Source organism: Octopus sinensis, linkage group LG29 (genome assembly GCF_006345805.1).
Source record: "Octopus sinensis linkage group LG29, ASM634580v1, whole genome shotgun sequence".
Taxonomy (NCBI): domain Eukaryota; kingdom Metazoa; phylum Mollusca; class Cephalopoda; order Octopoda; family Octopodidae; genus Octopus; species Octopus sinensis.
The window spans coordinates 4736409-4754082 of NC_043025.1; the positions used below are offsets into that span (position 1 = coordinate 4736409).

Here is a 17674-nt window from a genome sequence, read left to right on the forward strand (position 1 = left end):
CCTCCGTTCAGCGGTCGTTGACAGCAGATGGATCGCCTGACCAGTGGCACCTGACCCTTCCACACAAAAGTCGAAGAGCAGGCGTACCAGCTTGGCCAACCAGCGGTCGGGACAAGGGACGACGGTCAAGCGGTAATAGATGACGGATGCGATGTACGCATTCGCCACCTCCGCTCGACCTTTCAGGGACAGCTTCCTCTCGGCCCATTTCTGGGAGAGACGTGCCACCCTGCTCGTCACCTCTTCCCAGTTCTTATCCACCTGGAGGTCCGGACCGAACCAGACCCCGAGCAGTTTAACGGGTCCGTCTGTCCACGCCCTACGACGCTGTTGGACGGCATGGGCTTGCCTCTCCAGGTGCCCAGTTGCAAGCCCACAGACTTTCCGCGTTAATCTTTGCCCCTGTCACCGCTTCGTACTGGTTTAGCGTCTCGCCAATCAGGCCAATGTGCCTGTGCTCGACACACCACCACGGTGACGTCGTCGGCATAAGCAGACACGCTGTTTCCGCCTCCTAGATCGCGCGGGATGCCCCTCAAAGCCTCCACTTGCGCAGTAATGGCTCGAGAGTCAAAGTGTACAAGAGGGAGGAGAGAGGGCATCCTTGGCGGACCGAACGCGAGATGTCGAACGGTTCCGAAAGGTGACCGTTCACCCGTATCACCGAGCAGATGTTGCTGTATAAAGCAGCGATCCACCCGCGGAAGACTGGACCGAAGCCGGCTGCCTTGAGGACAGCTGCCAGGTATCGAAGGCTTTACTCTGTTCTCAAGTTGATCAAAGCCCCACCCGCGCCAGCGTCGTTACCCACCCTCTCTATGATGTAGCGCATGAGATGGAGGTTGTCGTGTATCGACCTGGTCGGCACGGCGCAGTCTGCGTCCCGCCGACCAGCTTGTCCACGACAAGCGCCAATCTCTTTGCTAGCACCTTGGCCAAAATCTTCAACTCTGCATTGAGCAGAGTGATGGGCCGGAAATTCCCTATAACGTCCCCCTTGTTTGGGTCCTTCTTTAGCAAAGCCACCACCCCTCGACAGACAAAAGCAGGAATTCTCCCGTTTTGCTGCCAGTTGCAGTAGACGTTTGCCAACAGGTCCGCAACAAGTCTGGCATTGAAAAGTAAAGCTCGTAGGGCAGACCATCCAAACCCGGCGATCTACCTCTCGTGCAACTCTTCATCGCTTCCTGTACTTCCCAGGCAGATATCGGTCCTTCGCAGCACTCTGCCTCGCTGTCCGAGAGTTGCGGCAGTCCGTCCAGGTACACACCGAAGTCTGTACCGTTGGTGTCCGTTCCACCGCTCGTCCCAACATTGAGCAAAGTGCCGCTGAAGCACCGTACACATCTGCTTCGGTTGGGTAACCTCGCGCCCTTCTGGTCCACCAAAGACCGAATGGTGCTCTGTTGCCTCGCTTCGCCTCCGCCACGCGGGCCCATCGAGCGGCTTAGTCCCCTCCCCGCTTAGCGAACGTGCCTTAGCTCTGACAACGCAGCCTTCGTGTTTGGCGTCGAAGTGTTGGTCGAGGGCCAACCTTGCCGCCAACACGTCGGTCGCGATGCCAGTGTCAAGAGCCTCGTCTAGTTTCTTAACTAAATCCCGCTCTCTCTCCCTACGTTCAATAGCTAGAGTCTTACTATACCTAATCGACTCTACTCTAATTGCTCTCTTGAGGGCAAACCACCAGTTGTTGTTGATGATTGCCCCCGTGAGCGCCGCTTAACTAGTAAACTAATCCGGTCTCTGTAAGCTTTGCACGCCGTTAACGACGCGTTCAGCTTCCAGTAGCCGGGTCCCTGTCTATGTAGCCTATCTAAGTCGACCGTACAGATCACTAATTTGTGGTCCGTATATTCGACTAGGTGGAATTGTGGACACCCTACGCTGTCCTTATCCGCTGGCCTACAAAACACTCTATCTAAGTACGATCTAGACGACCCGATGCGGTTTGTCCAAGTCCACATTGGCACATTCGGGTTGTCTAGTCGAAACCTGTCGACAGCTGAAAGCGGCCGAGTAGTTGGCGAGGCTCTTGCACCCCTCCCCCTCTCCTATCAGACTCCCCCCTGCCCACCCATCTAAACGTTCGTCTAAGACAGCGTTCCAATCCCCACTAGTACTAGAGTGCGTGACGTTCCCAGGAAAACTTCCAGACGTTTGAAATAATCCGACTGCCCTGCTCCTGTCGGAGCGTAGGCAGCCAGCAGTCTGAAAGCACCGCCGTCACTACCGTCCACGTCGAGGACCACCAACTTACCTTCCGGATCCAAGAACTGTCCTTATTTTCAGGTCCAGGCCCTTCCGAACAACAACCGCAGTACCACCACCACCGCCCGCTCCCGGCCGACACGGAGATAGAAATATCTCGTATCCGCCGAAAAGGGCTGCGAGTTCCTGCGGGTCGGAGAGCCTGGTTTCACTGATGGCTGCTACATCCACATCATGAAACCTCAGGTCGTTTAACAGGTGACCCTGTTTCCAAGGTGACCCGAGGCCTCTCATTCAAGCAACCGATTCTAAGATTTGCCATGTTTCAAAAGTTAGGAAAAAAAAGGAGAAAAAAGGCTCTACTTACTGTTGTTGGTGGTGGGGGTGGCTCCCTTGTGCTTTTGCACGGGTGCTTTAATAATATTTTTGTAAAGTTTCTGAGAGAAACTTTTCCCTAACGATCCCACATCGTTAGGGAATATTTGTTTTATTTCGTTGTAACTGTTTTGTTTATTTTAATTGTGAGAATGTGTGCTGGTGGTGTGTTGTGTGTAGGTATTATGAATTTGTATGTTTGTGCTTGTTTGTTTTTCAAATACTCAACCAGTTCCTGGTTTCTTGTATTCACTGCTGTATCGTGTCTGTAATTGTGTCTGTGTTTGTTTGTGTCTGTGGTAGTGGCAGTAGTGGTGTCGAAAGTGTTGTTGTTGTTGTTGTTGTTGTGAGTGTGTGTTGTTGTTGATGTTGTTGTTGATGTTGGGAAGTACTGTTTGTTCGTGCTTCCCTGTAAATCTTTTTGTTTTTCCTCCTTTTCTTTTTGGAGGTACTATGTGTCCATTCTCCTTTGTTGGAATCGGAGCTCGCACAATCCGAGATCTCTTCATCCGGCAAGGAATGGTTGAGGGGTCTGCTTCAGTAGCAGGACGAAAAGTTTCTCTGTTTCCACCGGTATCGGTGGTGCCGCTGCTCCTGTTACTGTTGATGTCGCTGCTGTCGACCTTCGAGGTACTGGTGTCGGTGTTGGTTTGCTGGTGGTTGTCGGTGTTGTTTGGTGGTGGTTGTTGTTGTTGGAGGTGGTTGTTGCTCGTCTTGGTGCTGGTGTTGGTGATGGTGTTGGTGGTGTGGCATCCTTTGGTGTTTCTTGCTGTTTTGTTTGTTTCTGTTGTTGTTTGCTTGTTGTTGTTGTTGTTGTTTTGCTGTTGCTGCCTCTTGCTATATTCCTCCATTCTCTTTTTTGAATGGGCAGTCCCTTTTTAGTGGCTTTCGCTACTGCAGAGAAACATTTTGGCTTTCGCCCCTCTACAATAACATTTAGCCTTGTCCCATCCAGCAAGATGACAAAGTCAGGTATGGCATGATGTTTTCCTGCTGGAATCTGTACCAGCAGTTGAATACCCATGCCTGACCAGTTCTTTTCTCGTACCCTCCGAACATTCAGAATAGTGGCATTGTCCTCTATGCCATCGAGGACAGCCGCCACTAGCCATGAGATTTTCTGTTCGGGGGGTATTGTGCTTATAGTTATTTTTTGTACCTTACGGCCCGAGGTACGTCGGGACGAGGAACAAATGTTCATTTTGCAAGGGCGAAATGGCGTTCGCCCTTGCAGATAATAATTATAATTATAATAATAATGATGATAATAATAATGATAATAATAATAATAATAATAATCCTTTCTACCATCGGTACAAAACTTGAAATTTGTCAGGGGGAGGAGAACTATAGTCGATTACATCGACCCCAGTGCTCAACTGGTAATTAACTTATCGACCCTGAAAGGATGAAAGGCAAAGTTGACCTTGGCGGAATTTGAACTCACAGCATACTGACTGACAGGGGAAATACTGCTAAGCATTTTGCTCGGCATGCTAACAATTCTGCCAGCTTCCTGCCTTAATAATAATGATGACGACAACGATGATGGTGATGATGGTGATGATGGTGATGCCGGTGGTGATGTCCACATGGTCAACTGAATGACCAGAGATTATAAAGTAGAATTTTGTCAAATACATGTATGTGTTTTTGTGTAAATATATACACACACACACACATATATATATATATATATTAGAATACCATACATATAGATACATATATAGACATATATACATACATGAGAAAATATATATATATATATATATATATATATATATATATATATATGCATACAAATATGTGCATACAAATATATAATATATATATGTGTATATATATTATATATATATATATACTCACACACACATTTCCAAGCACAGGTGTGGCTGTGTGGTAAGGAATTCGGTTCCCAACCACATGTTCTGGTTTAGTTCCACTGCATGACACCTTGAGCAAAGCTCTGTGAATGAATGTGGTACACAGCAACTGAAAGCAGCTCATATAATATATATACTTTTTTACTTGTTTCAGGCATTTGACTGCGGTCATGCTGGAGCACCACCTTTAGTCGAGCAAATCGACCCCGGGACTTATTCTTTTGTAAGCCCAGTATTTATTCTATCGGTCTCTTTTGCCGAACCGCTAAGTGACGGGGACGTAAACACACCAGCATCGGTTGTCAAGCAATGCTAGGGGGACAAACACAGACACACAAACACACACACGCATATATATATATACATATATATATATATATATGGCACGTAAAAAGCACCCACTACACTCACGGAGTGGTTGGCGTTAGGAAGGGCATCCAGCTGTAGAAACATTGCCAGATAAGACTGGAGCCTGGTGCAGCCTTCTGGCTTCCCAGATCCCCGATCGAACCGTCCAACCCATGCTAGCATGGAGAACGGACGTTAAACAATGATGATGATGATATATATATATATATATATACATATATACTACGGGCTTCTTTCAGTTTCCATCTACCAAATCCATTCACAAGGCTTTGGTCAGCCCGAGGCTATAGTAGAAGACACTTGCCCAAGGTGCCATGCAGTGGGACTGAATCCGGAACCATGTGGTTGGTAGACAAGCTACTTACCACCCAGCCACTCCTGCACCTAGTCAACGGCCATCCAATAAATGTCTTAAGGCTGTATCATGTGCAGGGACATAGAAATAATCGGACTGAATACCCGATCGCGCGGTTAAACCATTGGGAGTGAAGGACTCCTAGCCTTTGTTAGGGCATCCTTCTAGGAGAAGGTAACTCAGGTAACTGGGATAACTCCAACATAAAACGTGCGGCTCAGTGGTTACCGATGATGTTGACTTGTTGTTCTTTTCGGACGGACGGACGGACGTACATACATACATACATATTGTGTACAGACAAGTGAATAGTTTAAAAAGCACATTACTTCACAGCGATGATGAAAGAAGAGCAGAGTAATAATACAAGAGTGTTTGTTCGTTAACAAAAGCGGTTAAGAAGATTAATAAAAATATTAATAACCATAATAGTGGAGGATGATAAGTATAATAAGCGATTGTAACAGCAACAACATTCATAAAGAGTTCAACAACAATGGCAAAGGCACTCGTGAATTACAGGACAAAGATTCATGCGTGGTTATCACATAACACACGGACACACTGACACACATGTAGTCACAACATGTACAAAGCATACATGCTTTTGCACAAGATTCCAAACACACACATACATGCAGATGCAGGCATGGATGCTTCGTAAATAAGAAGCTCGCTTCGTAGTCGAATGGTTTCAAGTTCAGTGCCACCATACTCTTTTACTCTTTTACTTGTTTCAGTCATTTGACTGCGGCCATGCTGGAGCACCGCCTTTAGTCGAGCAAATCGACCCCAGGACTTATTCTTTGTAAGCCTAGTACTTATTCTATTGGTCTCTTTTACCAAACCGCTAAGTTACAGGGACGTAAACACACCAGCATCGGTTGTCAAGTGATGTTGGGGGGACAAACACAAACACACACACATATATATATATACATATATATACGACGGGCTTCTTTCAGTTTCCCTCTACCAAATCCACTCCCAAGACTTTGGTTGGCCTGAGGCTATAGTACAAAACACAAGGTGCCATGCAGTGGGACTGAACCCAGAACCATGTGGTTGGGAAGCAAGCTTCTTACCACATAGCCACACCTGCATCTATATATATATATATGACAGGCTTCTTTCAGTTTCCGTCTACCAAATCCACTCACAAATCTTTAGTCAGCCTGAGGCTACAGTAGAAGACACTTGCCCAAGGTGCCACACAGTGGGACTGAACCTAGAAGCGTGTGGTTGGGAAGCAAGCTTCTTACCACACAGCCACGCTACAACACACTGTCCATTCATACTTGACCTCAGCCACATGATCAGCAGGGTCCAAAAAGGCTTCTATTGAAAATCTCTAATCAATAACAAATGCTAGTACAGAAAAAAAAAAATAGACAACTGGTTATACAAGTCATGAGCTACTGCCTGCGCTTACCAACACCAATGCTGACCAAGTATACTGGTCAATCAGGCTATTGTCCACTGCAGTGTTAGTAAGATATTGCACAATGGTTAATGACTACCAGCCACACCATGTCCAATCTCTATTTAGATAGACACCGGTGCTATCATCATCATCATCATCATTGTTCGACCGTGGTCGAGACAATGGTATTTACCATGCTACGCCAGACTTCACGGTCCATCATAGCATTACAGAAGTCCTGTTGCTGGATGCCTGTATCCCTGGAGATTACATCAGAGTAGGAGAGTGTGTGCCCTCTGGTATTGCAAGCAGATAGCTTCCAGAGGAGAAGAGTAGAGATTACCTCGTTTTCAGCTCTACAACAATGTCCAGCAAACTGGACTCTTCTGCTTTTCACAAGAGATGACACAGGTGGTAGTTTCCCATATATTTGTACTTTGGTTGGATGACGCTTCCACGAGAGATTTTGAGCTCTCATAAGGAGGCGAGTGTAGGTTCCATCCAACTGCTTCTCGAAGAGTGTGTGCCCTCTGGTATCGCGAGTAGATGGCTTCCAGAGGAGAAGAGTAGAGATTACCTCGTTTTCAGCTCTACAACAATGTCCAGAAAACTGGACTCTTCTGCCTTTCACAAGAGATGACACAGGTGGTAGTTTCCCATATATTTGTACTTTGGTTGGATGACGCTTCCACGAGAGATTTTGAGCTCTCATAAGGAGGCGAGTGTAGGTTCCATCCAACTGCCTCTCGAAGAGTGTGTGCCCTCTGGTATCGCGAGTAGATGGCTTCCAGAGGAGAAGAGTAGAAATTGCCTCTTTTTCAGCTCTACAACAACGTCCAGCAAACTGGACTCTCCTACCTTTCACAAGAGATGCTACAGGTGGTAGTTTACCATATATTTGCATTTTTGTTGGATGTCACTTCCACGAGAGATTTTGAGCTCTCATAAGGAGGCAAGTGTAAATTCCATCCAACCACCTCTCAAGCTTCTTTGATAACGTCCAGGTTTCTATAACGTCCGGTGCTATACCTCCCTAAGAAGGTTAAGGGAAGGCCTAGTACAGTGGTTCCTGATGATTTTGGCACCATAGAATGGTTTTATGCAAGGCAATTATCCCATGGATTGAGGGATCATGTGCAAAACAGAACACAATAAAGTGCATCATATACAATTTATTTATAATGTGTGTGTGTGTGTGTTCGTCCTCCAGCACCATTTGGTAACCGGTGTTGGTGTGTTTACATCCCTGTGAGACATATATATATATATAAGTAAAGGATAAAAGATATACTGGGATTGATTTGCTCAACTAAAATCCTTCAAGGTGGTGGGTGCCCCAGCATGGCCACAGTCCAATGACTGAAAAAAGTAAGAGATAAAAGATACACTGGGATTGATTTGTTCAACTAAAAACCTTCGAGGTGTTGCCCCAGCATGGCCACAGTCCAATGACTGAAACAAAGTTAAAAGATAAACACCAGAATAACTGCTTAACAGGTGGGCTTTGTCATGTTCTGATTATGCACTCCATTTCACACACAGAACAATGCTATCTCTTGACTGTCTCAGATTATAAAAAAAAACCTTTGTGTTGATAAAGCAGAGCATTTACAGACAAGATACGATGTGCATTCCAGAAGTTTTTAGACTACTTTTGAGGAAAGGCACTTGTAACTGTCCTAGATACTTTTACTCTTATTACTTGCTTCAGTCATTTGACTGTGGCCATGCTGGAGCACCGCCTTTAGTCGAGCAAATCGACCCCGGGACTTATTCTTTGTAAGCCCAGTACTTATTCTATCGGTTTCTTTTGCTAAACCGCTAAGTTACGGGGACATAAACATACCAGCATCGGTTGTCAAGCGATGTTGGGGGAACAAACAAACATATACACACACACATATATACATATACACGACAGGCTTCTTTCAGTTTCCATCTACCAAATCCACTCACAAGGCTTTGGTCCGCCTGAGGTTATAGTAGAAGACACTTGCCCAAGGTGGCACACAGTGGGACTGAACCTGGAATCATGTGGTTGGTGAGCAAGCTACTTACCACACAGTCACTCCTGCACCTATAGTATACTCTTTTACTCGTTTCAGTCATTTGACTGTGGCCATGCTGGAGCACCGCCTTTAGTTGAGCAAATCGACCCCAGGATTTATTCTTTGTAAGCCTAGTACTTATTCTAATGGTTTTTTTTGCCGAACCGCTAAGTTACGGGGACGTAAATACACCAGCATCGGTTGTGTAGCAATGCTAGAGGGACAAATACAGACACACAAACATTCACACACACACACACATAATATATATATATATATATATATATATATATATATAGATATATATATATACATACACAGGCTTCTTTCAGTTTCCGTCTACCAAATCCATTCACAAGGCTTTGGTCGGCCTGAGGTTATAGTAGAAGACACTTGCCCAAGGTGCCAATGCAGTGGGACTGAACCCGGAACCATGTGGTTGGTAAGCAAGCTACTTACCACACAGCCACTCCTGCACCTATAGCATGATGAACTTTAGATTGCAAAAGTGTTTAAATTAAGTCTGATGTTTTAACTAGTGCTCTGTGTCATATGACAGGTCGTGTATCAACAGATTAAGAGAAAGAAGTGGCTTTGCAAATGGCATATAATATGATATATGTTTGCTTTCATTTCTAAATCTGGCTGTGTGGTAAGAAGTTGGATGAAAGACAAAGTCAACCTTGGCAAAACTTGAACTTAGAATGTAAAAATGAATGAAATGCCTCTAAGCATTTTTTCTTGGTATACTATCAATTCTGCGAGCTTTCCACATTAATAATAATAATAATAATAATAATAATAATAATAATAATAATAATAATAATAATGTACATTGTTTTGTCTTGGTATAAAAGATGGGCTACAGCAAATATTCTGCTCAATACCACAGATTTGATGCAGTACCAGGCAGTGGCTCTCATGCTTCTGATCTTAACTGATTGGAAGTGTTATCATGTACATTATTTTGTCTTGGTATAAAAGATGGGCTACAGCAAATATTCTGCTCAATACCACAGATTTGATGCAGTACCAGGCAGTGGCTCTCTGGCTTCTGATCTTAACTGATTGGAAGGTTATCGGTATATTGTTTTGTCTTGGTATAAAAGATGGCCTACAGCAAATATCTGCTCAATGCCACAGATTTGATGCAGTGACCAGCAGTGGCTCTCATGGCTTCTGATCTTAACTGATTGGAAGTGTTATCATGTACATTGTTTTGTCTTGGTATAAAAGATGGCCTACAGCAAATATTCTGCTCAATACCACAGATTTGCTAATGCCCTGATGCAGTACCAGGCAGTGGCTCTCATGGCTTCTGATCTTAATTGATTGGAAGTGTTATCATGTACATTGTTTTGTCTTGGTATAAAAGATGGCCTACAGCAAATATTCTGCTCAATGCCACAGATTTGATGCTGTACCAGGCAGTGGCTCTCATGGCTTCTGATCTTAATTGATTGGAAGTGTTATCATGTACATTGTTTTGTCTTGGTATAAAAGATGGGCTACAGCGAATATTCTGCTCAATACCACAGATTTGCTAATGCCCTGATGCAGTTCCAGGCAGTGGCTCTCATGGCTTCTGATCTTAACTGACTGGAAGTGTTATCATGTACGTTGTTTTGTCTTGGTATAAAAGATGGCCTACAGTAAATATTCTGCTCAATACCACAGATTTGCCTGTCAGTTGTTTGACCATAACCAGTTGAGCATGTCCCTTAGTGGCTGACGATATGTGCATCTCTGATCACGAGCAGAAGTAGTGGGGGAGCATCATAGCCATGTGTTGAGAGGGATTCTGTGGAGTTTGAATAATTCACCTCTGGAAACATGGGTGGTTCTTTCAACATCCTTAAACAACCCTTATTCAGGGACCTTTTGAGCGGGATGGGTTACTCGACCAGAAGAAAATTCTAACTGGGCCCCACCTGTAAGGTCATGCGCTGTTTACCTTGATATGAGATCACCATGTCGCACACATATGGTTGTGATGCATGTGCCAGGTGTACCCTTATCAGACGGGTAGTCATGATGGGTATATTGGGCTTCGTATATTTTACCCCAGTGTCACTTTGATGGCATGCACTGCTCTCTCACTCAATAATAATAATAATAATTTATTTCTTTACTACCCACAAGGGGCTAAACATAGAGGGAATAAACAAGGACAGACAAAGGGATTAAGTCGATTACATCGACTCCAGTGCGAAACTGGTACTTTATTTATCGACCCCGAGAGGATGAAAGGCAAAGTCGACCTAGGCGGAATTTGAACTCAGAACGTAACGACAGACGAAATACCGATAAGCATTTTGCCCGGCGCGCTAACGTTTCTGCAAGCTGGCCGCCTATAATAATAATAGTAATAATAATAATAATCCTTTCTCTACTATAGGCACAAGGCGTGAAATTTCGTTGAAAGGGGACTAGTCAATTACATCGACCCCAGTGTTTCACTGGTACTTAATTTATTGACCCTGAAAGGATAAAGGCAAAATTGACCTTGGCAGTGTTTGAACTCAGAACATGAAGATCGACAGAATACTGCTAAGCATTTTGCCTGGCGTGCTAACAATTCCGCCAGCATGTCTCCTCCTTAATAACAACAATAATAATACTCTCTACTACAAGTACAAGGTCTGAAAATTTGTGGGGAGGGAGCTGGTCGATTCGATTACATCGACCCCAGTGTTTCACTGGCACTTCATTTATTGACCCTGAACAGACGCAAGGCAAAGTCGACCTTGGCAGAACTTGAACTCAGAAAGTAAAGATGGAGAAAATACCATTAAGGATTTTGCCCGACACGCTAATGATTCTGCCAGCTCACCGTCTTTTTAATAACAACAACAATAATAATAATCCTTTCTACTAAAGGCATAAGGTCTGAAAATTTGTGGGGAGGGGGCTGTATATATATATATATGAACCGGTGGCACGTAAACAGCACCATCTGAAGGTGGCCGATGCCAGCGCCACCTAGACTGGCTTCTGTGCCGGTGGCACGTAAAAAGCGCTATTCGAATCGTGGCCGATGCCAGCATCGCCATGACTGGCTTCCGTGCCGGTGGCACATAAAAAGCACCATCTGAATTGTGGCCGATGCCAGTGCCGCCTTGACTGGCTTCTGTGCAGGTGGCACATAAAAAGCGCTATCCGAATCGTGGCCGATGCCAGCGCCGCCTTGACTGGCTTCCGTGCCGGTGGCACGTAAAAAGCACCATCCGATTCGTGGCCGATGCCAGTGCCGCCTTGACTGGCTTCCGTGCCGGTGGCATGTAAAATGCACCAATCCGATCGTGGCAGTTGCCAGCCTCGCCTGGCACCTGCAGGTGGCAGGAAAAAGCACCCACTACACTCACGGAGTGGTTGGTGTTAAGAAGGGAATCTAGCTGTAGAAACACTGCCAGATCAGACTGGAGCCTGCTGCAGCCTCCTGGCTTCCCAGATACCCGGTCGTACCGTCCAACCCATGATAGCATGGAGAACAGATGTTAAACGATGATGATGACACACTCATGCACACATATATACGACAGGCTTCTTTCAGTTTTCAATACCAAATCCACTCACAAGGTTTTGGTCGGCCCACGGCTACAGTAGAAGGCACTTGCCCAAGGTGCCACGCAGTGAGACTGAACCCGGAACCATGTAGTTCGTAAGCAAGCTACTTACCACACAGCCACTCCTACGCCTTGTGCCAAAATTTGAAACAATCACAGAGCAAAAATCTGAAAAGCTACTTACAAATGCTAAGAAACCATGCACGATTGGCAAAGAATTTGGGCTTCCAGTGGCAGGTAGAATCACAAAACTCAGTCACGGAAAGACCTGTGCAAATGAAAGACAAAAAAGAAAAACATAATTAATGACCAATTTGTATGAGTCATTGTACAAAATTAAAGGAAATACAACATAGGCGCAGGAGTAGCTGTGTGGTAAGTAGCTTGCTAACCAACCAGATGGTTCCGGGTTCAGTTCCACTGCGTGGCACCTTGGGCGAGTGTCTTCTACTATAGCCCCGGGCCGACCAATGCCTTGTGAGTGGATTTGGTAGACGGAAACTGAAAGAAGCCTGTCGTATATATGTATATATATATATATATATATGCGTGTGTGCGTTTGTGTGTCTGTGTTTGTCCCCCTAGCATTGCTTGACAACCGATGCTGGTGTGTTTACGTCCCTGTCACTTAGCGGTTCGGCAAAAGAGACCGATAGAATAAGTACTGGGCTTACAAAGGATAAGTCCCGGGGTCGATTTGCTCGACTAAAGGCGGTGCTCCAGCATGGCCGCAGTCAAATGACTGATACATGTAAAACAGTAAAAGAGTATTTGTGAATCATGGGGGGAAATTAATAATTCTAGATGCAGCTTATGAACTGAATCATTTTAAAAAATCTATTTTACACCAACATACTTGATGCTGACCTCTCGTTCAATGACACAAGCTTCCTGTTGTAAAGTGGTCCAAATTAAAATTGTCCATTGTAATGTTAATTTCTGTTCCTAACACCAGAAATTTATTTTACTCTTTTACTTGTTTCAGTCATTTGACTGCGGCCATGCTGGAGCACCACCTTTAGTCGAGCAAATCGACCCCGGGACTTATTCTTTGTAAGCCCAGTACTTATTCTATCGCTCTTTTTTTGCCGAACCGCTAAGTGACGGGGACGTAAACACACCAGCATTGGTTGTCAAGCAATGCTAGGGGGACATACACAGACACACAAACATATACACACACATACATATATACGACAGACTTCTTTCAGTTTCCGTCTACCAAATCCACTCACAAGGCATTGGTCGGCCCGGGGCTATAACAGAAGACGCTTGCCCAAGATACCACGCAGTGGGACCAAACCCGGAACCATGTGGTTGGTTAGCAAGCTACTTACCACACAGCCACTCCTATACGACAGGCTTCTTTCAGTTTCCATCTACCAAATCCACTCACAAGGCATTGGTCGGCCCGAGGCTATAACAGAATACACTTGCCCAAGGTGCCAATGCAGTGGGACTGAACCCGGAACCATGTGGTTGGTAAGAAAGCTACTTACCACACAGCCACTCCTGCACCTATTTTACTAAATTCTTTATTATTTTCAAAATTGTGGCATGTAAAAAGCACCAATCTTATCGTGGCCATTGCCAGCCTTTCCTGGCACTTGTGCCGGTGGCACGTAAAAAGCACCCACTACACTCACAGAGTGGTTGGCGTTAGGAAGGGCATCCAGCTGTAGAAACACTGCCAGATCAGACTTCTCCATTGGTGAGCCTCGCTGTCCATGGAATCCGTAAAAATCTTCTCCAACACCAAAGCATTTTATGAGGTTTCTTTCTTTTCTGGAAACTCGCCATGTACCAGCAGTTGATGGCTCACAGTCTGGCACCTGTCTGTGGACCACCACCTTGAGTAGCACCTCCTTGCTTCCTAAAATTCACCGACACTACGCCTGATATCCACCCCTCCATATGCATACACACGTCTATCGTGACTCATACACTGTTCATTTTTCTGACTTTTGTACATAATTCTATGTACTGTACATACATACACCGTTGATGAGTTGTAGTACACCTGAGCACTATATACAATAATTTCATTATTATTTTTAGAATAGGAACAATAATAAACCTGAATCGTAGAATAAATATACAGTGCATGGGTGTATTTGGAAAGGAAAAACAAATGACCAGCCAGAAATATAACAATGTGGGTTTCAACACAGGATTTCACATTCAGAGATCCAGCAAAATATATAAATGTATAAAAGAAAAAAAAGAAAAAAAAAACAGAACTACATCACCAAGGAAACAGAGAAAAGGCAAATAAGAAAGGGGGAAGGAGGGGGGAAAGAAGAGGGGGGAAATGAGAAGGAGATGGGAGGAGATGGGGAGTAACAGGTTGTACACCCCTGGATCAATTGTGATGCTCAGCCACACCTTGTGGACAGATTTAATTACAAAGGTGTTGCCCCACCCCTGAAAACAGAAAGGGCCAGTGACAGCCACCCAACTTCGCCTGAGGTCTGGGAGGACGGGGTGGGGGGTCGGGTGGAGGTTGGGAACCCATTTTTCAGTTATGATACATAGGCGTAGGAGTGGCTGTGTGGTAAGTAGCTTGCTTACCAACCACATGGTTCCGGGTTCAGTCCAACTGCGTGGCACCTTGGGCAAGTGTCTTCTACTATAGCCTTGGGCCGACCAGAGCCTTGTGAGTGGATTTGGTAGACGGAAACTGAAAGAAGCCCGTTGTATATATGTATATATATATATGTATAGGCGCAGGAGTGGCTGTGTGGTAAGTAGCTTGCTTACCAACCACATAGTTTCGGGATCAGTCCCACTGTATGGCACCTTGGGCAAGTGTCTTCTGCTATAGCCTCGGGCCGACCAATGCCTTGTGAGTGGATTTGGTAGACGGAAACTGAAAGAAGCCCGTCGTATATATGTATATATATATATATATATGTATGTGTGTGTGTTTGTGTGTCTGTGTTTGTCCCGCCCAACATCGCTTGGCAACCGATGCTGGTGTGCTTACGTCCCCGTAACTTAGCGGTTCGGCAAAAAGAGACCGATAGAATAAGTACCAAGCTTACAAAAGAATAAGCCCCGGGGTCGATTTGCTCGACTGAAAGGCGGTGCTCCAGCATGGCCGCAGTCAAATGACTGAAACAAGTAAAAGAGAATACTTGAAGGCAAGTCACAAGAAAACATGTCAGAAAAAGCGAGAGGAAAAACGAAAAAGAAAAACAGAGAGAGAGAGAGAGAGAGAGAGAGAGAAAGCAACAGTTGTGATGGAACAAAAGGTTGAGAGAATGATTTAAATCAAATCCAAACCGCTCCCTACACACACACACACACACACACACACATGCTACACACCTCTACAGCAATCTGAAGTAAATCAATATCTGTTCTGGGAAGCCTTTGAAATTTCTAATCTGGTTTAATGCTTGTCCTATATTGTGAGCTCTTATGGCTGGTTTATTGTGACATGGACGAAATTGGGTACAAATCAATTATTTATAAATATGTGGGTACACACACACACACACTCAGTCACATATACATGCACTGATACGTGCACACAGATGGACTGACACAGACAACACACAGATAGGCAAACACACACACAACTCACATGCAAACACACACATGGACATAGATTTTTTACACACACACACACACAAACTCATAGCAAACACACATACACACCACATATAGACAGACAGGCAAGCACACACACACACACAGAATGACACACAACACAAAGACTAACACATACATATACACCACACAAACTGACACACACACACACATAAACACACAAATGGACTGACACACACAACACAGACTGACAAACACACATACATACACACACAGACTGACAAACACACACAGGCTAACACACACATACACACACACAGACTGACACACATACACACACACAGACTGACACACATACATATTCACCACACAGACAGACTGACACACAACTCAGGCAAACACACATGTACACACACAGACTTATACATGCACATATATAACACACCAACAAGCAGACTGATACACACACACACACACACACACACACACCACATATGGACAGACTGGCACTTTCTCTCTCTCACACACACACACACTTTCCAAGACAATTCTTCCAAGAAAGCTTCTACGGAATCAGTTTATCTTAATATTGGTTCCGAATTTTGACACAATGCCAACAATTTTAGGCAAGTTGTTAAGTTGATTACATCGATCCCCAGTGCACCACTGGTACATGTTTTACTGACCCCGAAAGGATGAAAGACAAAGTCAACTTCAGCAGGATTTGAACTCAAAATGTGAAGATGGGCAAAACGTCACAAAGTATTTTCCCCGAAATGTTACTGTTTCTGCCACCTCACTGCCTTAGGGTGGGTAAATGTAGATTTTGAATTTTGGCACAAAGCCTTTTGTACATGTGTGCATGTGAGTGTGTCACTCCAACCATTTGATAACCAGTGTTAGTTCATTTATGTCCCCTGTAATGTAGCTCCCAGACCAACCAAAGCTTTGTGAGCGAATGTGGTAGATGGAAACTAAGTCGAAGCTCTCCGTGTGCACGTGTGTGTTTGTCCCCCCCGCCACCATTGCTCAACAACCAGTGGTGGATTGTCTACGTCTCCATAACTTAGCACTTTGGCAAAAGAGACTGAATCAGTACTAACATACTTAAATAAAATAAAACAAAACAAAAAATAAGTACTGCCCCAGCTTGGGCATGGTCAAATGATGGAAACATAAAGTAAGAGAAAAAGCATAAAAGATTCCTTAATCCTTTCATTACTGTATTTATTTTGAGATGTTCTTTGTTTCTTCCAATTACTTTAAATATAACAAAGAATTTAGTAAAATAACTTAGTTATCATTAAGCTAGTGTTAGGAACATAAATTGTGACTAGGGTTTGGTGGAAGATTTTAATTCAAAACTTATGGAAACAAGACATTTGTACTACAGAGCCAGAGTGGTTTCAGCCAGGTTGGTATCAAAAGGGTTAAAAATATCATGGTGACTTTAACCCTTTTGTTCCCTTATATCTGTTGAGATGTTCTGTGTTTCTTTCAATTAATATTAAATATAACAAAGAATATAGTAAAATAACTTAGTTATCATTAAGCTAGTGTTAGGAACATAAATTGTGACTAAGGATTGGTGGAAGATTTTAATTCAAAACTTATGAAAACAAGACATTTGTACTAAAGAGCCAGACCCAGTTTCAGCCGGGTTGGTAACGAAAGGGTTAAGCACACATCGTACAATGGCCACCTTTGTACGGTAGATGGGTGGAGTACTGAAGAATTCACGACTGTTTTCTTAGCTGAGGGTGTTGAGTGTTGAATGAGAAAGCCAGGAACAGGAGTGGAATGAACAAACACATGGACACAATACTTACAAGCTCAACAAATGAGTCACCAAGTATGTGTTACAACAACTGAAGGAGCAGTGATATTTTCCT

At 44.3% G+C, this 17674-nt stretch overlaps 1 protein-coding gene across 2 annotated transcripts in view; it reads right to left on the reverse strand.

The window, feature by feature from the left end:
- The window catches only part of LOC115226061 (MARVEL domain-containing protein 1-like), a 347770-nt gene extending 333348 nt beyond the window's left edge, over positions 1–14422 (reverse strand). The window contains exon 1 of one of the 2 annotated variants that reach the window (XM_036514902.1): positions 14371–14422. The gene's annotated coding sequence lies outside the window, so the exon portion shown is untranslated. Of the gene's footprint in view, positions 1–12411; positions 12500–14370 lie in introns of those variants that run through there. The other variant, XM_029797036.2, reaches the window with a different exon arrangement.
- Between the last annotated feature and the right edge of the window lie 3252 nt (positions 14423–17674).